The sequence below is a fragment of the Lissotriton vulgaris genome, unplaced genomic scaffold (assembly GCF_964263255.1).
Source record: "Lissotriton vulgaris unplaced genomic scaffold, aLisVul1.2 SCAFFOLD_2091, whole genome shotgun sequence".
Taxonomy (NCBI): domain Eukaryota; kingdom Metazoa; phylum Chordata; class Amphibia; order Caudata; family Salamandridae; genus Lissotriton; species Lissotriton vulgaris.
Window position 1 is genome coordinate 274,122 of NW_028255051.1, and position 3,648 is coordinate 277,769.

General features: G+C 59.5%; 1 pseudogene; it reads right to left on the bottom strand.

Moving 5' to 3' along the window:
* Nucleotides 1-2,347: 2,347 nt before the first annotated feature.
* LOC147659268 (28S ribosomal RNA) lies at nucleotides 2,348-3,347 on the bottom strand (annotated as a pseudogene).
* Nucleotides 3,348-3,648: the final 301 nt, after the last annotated feature.

The window sequence follows — 3,648 nt, forward strand, 5'->3', positions numbered from 1 at the left end:
TCAGGAAGACCCCCTAAAGTCATTTCAGGCCTCTGGCTCAGGAAGACCCCCTACAGTCACTGAAGACCTCTGGCCCAAGAAGACCCCCTGAAGTCATTTCAGGAGGCCTCTGGCCCAGTAAGACACCCTAAAGTCACTTCAGGCCTCTGGCACAGGAAGACCCCCTAAAGTCACTTCAGGCCTCTGGTGGGCATGTGCACTCCAGGTACATGGTATGAAAAGTCACCTTTGCTGATAAACTTTTAATGAACTGCTGAAATCCTTGTTAAGACCTGCAAAGTCCTGCTTGGGGATCACGTACAGGACACTCCCAGGGGAGGAGCGTGCCTGGTGCCTCCCCAGGGTGAACCCTTCGGCCTCCAGTGGCTTTGCTGTATGTGTTAAATGCCCTCTAGGGTGGCTCAGACACCACAGTGTGGGTTCTGGTGGCTGTTCTCACTACTATTCCTGAGGTGGGTGCTGTCTTCTTCACTGAATGTCCCGGTCGCCCCCAGGCCAACTGGCTGGGTCTGTTTGAAGTCCAGAAGTGTGGCTGCTAGGGGTGAGCAGAAAACTCTGCTCCGCCAGCGTAGCAGATAAAGCCAGCCACCCCTGCTCCCCGGCCCAGTCCCTGCTTCTGAAAGCAGCCAGGCCTGGGAGAGCCTCCCTGTGCCCCAGTGGACCCCTGTCCCAAGCGCCTGGATCCTCGGCTGGCTTGCAAGACAGGGGGTTGCCGCACCCCTGGGCCCGCCGGACGAAGCACGAGCCTTGGCCTCGTTCCCAGCTTCTGAACCCTATCCAGGCCGGGGAGAGCCTCCCTGGGCCCCGGTGGACACCCTTCTCCAGCGCCCGGACCCTCGGCCGGCTTGCAGGACAGGGGGATCCAGCACCTGGGCACGCCGGATGGAGCATGATCCCCGGGCCCGGTCACAGCTTCCAAAAGCCTAGCCAGGCTGGGGAGTTCCTCCCCGGGCACCGGTGGACCCCCGTCACCCATGTCCGGACCCTCGGCTGGCTTCCAGGATGGGGGCTACCACACCCTGGGACGCAGCACGAGCCCCTTGCCCGGTCCAAGCTTCTGAACCCAAGCCAAGCCAGGGAGAGCCTCCTCGGGTCCCGGTGGACCCCGTCACCAGCACCCAGACCCTTGTCTGGCTTCCAGGACGGGGGGCTCCTGCAGCCTGGGACCCTGGGACACAGCACGAGCCCCAACTCTGTCCCAGCTTCCGAACCCTAGCCAGGCTGAGGAGAGCCTCCCAGGGGCCCGGTGGACCCCATCCCCAGCACCCAGACCCTCAGCCGGCTTGCAGGACGGGAGCCTCCCGGGGCCTGCCTGACAGAGCTCAAGCCCCAGGTCCGGTCCTAGCTTCCGAACCCTAGCCAGGACGGGGAGATCCTTCCCCAGGCCCGGTACCAGATTGCAAACTCTAGCAAGACCGGAGAGGGCCAGGCAAAGCCTTCCCTTGGCCTTGGTGGACCACCATCACGAGTGCCCGGACCCTCGGCTGGCTTGCAGGACGGGGGGCTCACGTACCCCGGCGCCTGCCAGATGGAGCTCAAGCCCTGGGCCCGGTCCCAGCTTCCGAACCCTAGCCAGGCTGGAGACAGCCCCCGGTGGACCCCCCTGTCCCAAGCACCCGGACCCTCATCCAGAACCACGGAGGGTTAAGCCCAGAAAATGTCCTCTCCCCGACGGCCTGCCCAGGGAGCCCATTTTTCTCAACTATTAAGCCCCCACGTAGTGGGGGCACACAGAACTTTGGGGAAGGACAAAAGTCGGAGTTAGCCCAGCTGCCAGCCGGCAGGGCCATCTGGTCACCCAGCTCACAGGGCCATCTGATCACCCAGCCCGCAGGGCCATCTGGTCACCCAGCCCGCAGGGCCATCTGGTGCCCCACCCGCAGGGCCATCTGGTGCCCGGCCCGCATGGCCATCTGGTCACGCAGCCAGGTGACCAGATGGCTTGGGATGACCCAGCACCCAGATGGCCTGGGAGGGTGCCGTCCCCATTCGTCCTTGCAGTCCAGCGAGTGGTGGCCAGGCTCACTGAGGCAGCCACTCAGGAGGCTCCTTCCCTGGGGTTGCTGCTCACCCCCTGCCCGACTGCGGCAATGGGAAGGAGAGGCCCAGCCATCCCAGGCCATCTGGTCATCCTGGTGAGCCGCAAGGGATGGTGGCCCCATCCCTGCACCCCGGTGGGGCAGGGACGGGAGGGGGGGGCCCCATTGCCGGGAGGCAAGTGGTGGAGGCAGCCTCCCGCAAACCCACGTTATATCCTCCATGTCCCTCCTGCCGGCCCGGCGGCAGAGGGACCCACCCCTGGATGTGGTGGAGGAGGGCGTCCGCGGGCACCCACGCACGGAGAGACAAAAGCTTGGCTCAGAGGATGACTTTCAATTGATCGCAGCAAGGTAGCTGCTCTGCTACTTACGAAACTCTGACCCAGAATCAGGTAGTCTACGAATGATTTAGTACCGGGTGCCCCACCAACATGCGGTGCACTAAGGGTGATGGAGGCGGCCCCCTTCCGTGTGTGCTCCGGACCCCAAGTGAGCGGATCTATGCACCGTCATCTCCCCCCCCCGAGAGAGGCCGGCTATCCCAGGCCAAACGTGGCTCCACAGCACTGCAGTATCGTTACGGTTTAGGGGGATTCTGACTTAGAGGCGTTCAGTCATAATCCCACAGATGGTAACTTCACCCCATATGCTCCTCAGCCAAGCACATACACCAAATATCTGAACCTGCGGTTCCTCTCGTGCTGAGCAGGATTACTATTGCAACAACACATCATCAGTAGGGTAAAACTAACCTGTCTCATGACGGTCTTAACCCAGCTCACGTTCCTGATTAGTGGGTGAACAATCCAACGCTTTGTGAATTCTGCTTCACAATGATAGGAAGAGCCGACATCGAAGGATCAAAATGCGACGTCGCTATGAACGCTTGGCCGCTGCAAGCCAGTTATCACTGTGCTAACTTTTCTGACACCACCTGCTTGAAACCCAATCCACTCAGAAGGATTGTGAGGCCCCGCTTTCACGGTCTGTATTCATACTGAAAATTGAGATCAAGAGAGCTTTTTCCCTTCTGCTCCACAGGAGGTTTCTGTCCTCCCTGAGCTCGCCTTGGGATACCTGTGTTATTGTTTGACAGGTGTACAGCCCCAGTCAAACTCCCCACCTGCCACTGTCCCCGGAGCACTTGGAGCCAGAAGCGATGGCCCCAACGGGCAAGTGAAAAAACAATAGGAGTAGTGATATTTCACTGGTGACCTGAGGGCCTCCCACTTATCCTACACCTCTCATGTCTCTTCACAGTGCCAGACTATAGCCAAGCTCAACAGGGCTTCTTTCCCTGCTGATTCTACCAAGTCCGTTCCCTTGGCTGTAGTTTCGCTAGATATTAGGTAGGGACAGAGGGAGTCTCGTTCATCCATTCATGCGCGTCACTAATTAGATGACAAGGCATTTGGTTACCTTAAGAGAGTCATAGTTGGCGTGGTCTGGCCACGGAGGATGATGGCGACCTAACTGTGAGGCTCTGCTCTGGGTCGGCACTCAAATGAATTGAACATCTATTTGCAGGTGTCTAAGGATGTTATTTTGGCATTTCTGAGTAATCAGAACATTGTAGCTTTCAGCTGTGAAAATTCCGTCCTGCTAGACC